Raw genomic sequence first — 537 nt, forward strand, 5'->3', positions numbered from 1 at the left:
TTTTACTCTTTTTCTAAAGTGTTGGTCTTCTAATGTAGCTATTTTTCTTGTTGCATCTTTTTCTACTTCAGTGCACTTGGTGTACTGGATTCATGGCTAGTACTGTATTGGCTCTGTGAAAACATATTTGTGAAAAGAGTATGTAGTGGCTTCTTTTGAACTGTTAGATGCTGAATATCTGTTCACTTTTCAATCCCAATTCTGTCCCAATCTTACCAGATGTTACTGGACTTGAATGGTTAATAAAACTGTACAGTGCTAAAAAAAAAAAAAAAAAAATTAGCCAGGCGCGGTAGCGTGCCCGGCTACTTGGAAGGCTGAGGCGGAAGGATCGCTGGAGCCCAGCAGGTCGAGGCTGCGGTGGCCAGGAGCGGCCACTGCACTCCAGTCTGGGTGACAGAGTGAGACTCCAACTCAAAAAATAAAAAAAAAAGAAATAATTACATAACTCACCATTAAAACAAAAAAGTACGGATGGAAGTGGTAAATAAAATTAATGGGTGGACCACACACAGGCTAAAATAAGTGTTGGATTCT

At 40.2% G+C, this 537-nt stretch overlaps 1 protein-coding gene across 1 annotated transcript in view; it reads left to right on the forward strand.

Moving 5' to 3' along the window:
- LOC103270080 (stathmin) overlaps window positions 1-279 on the forward strand; it is a 974-nt gene extending 695 nt beyond the window's left edge. The window contains exon 1 of the mRNA XM_008067624.1: window positions 1-279. This exon is cut by the window's left edge and continues 695 nt beyond it. The gene's annotated coding sequence lies outside the window, so the exon portion shown is untranslated.
- Window positions 280-537: the final 258 nt, after the last annotated feature.

This window comes from Carlito syrichta, unplaced genomic scaffold, assembly GCF_000164805.1.
Source record: "Carlito syrichta isolate Samal-C Ts95f unplaced genomic scaffold, Tarsius_syrichta-2.0.1 Scaffold309724, whole genome shotgun sequence".
NCBI lineage: Eukaryota > Metazoa > Chordata > Mammalia > Primates > Tarsiidae > Carlito > Carlito syrichta.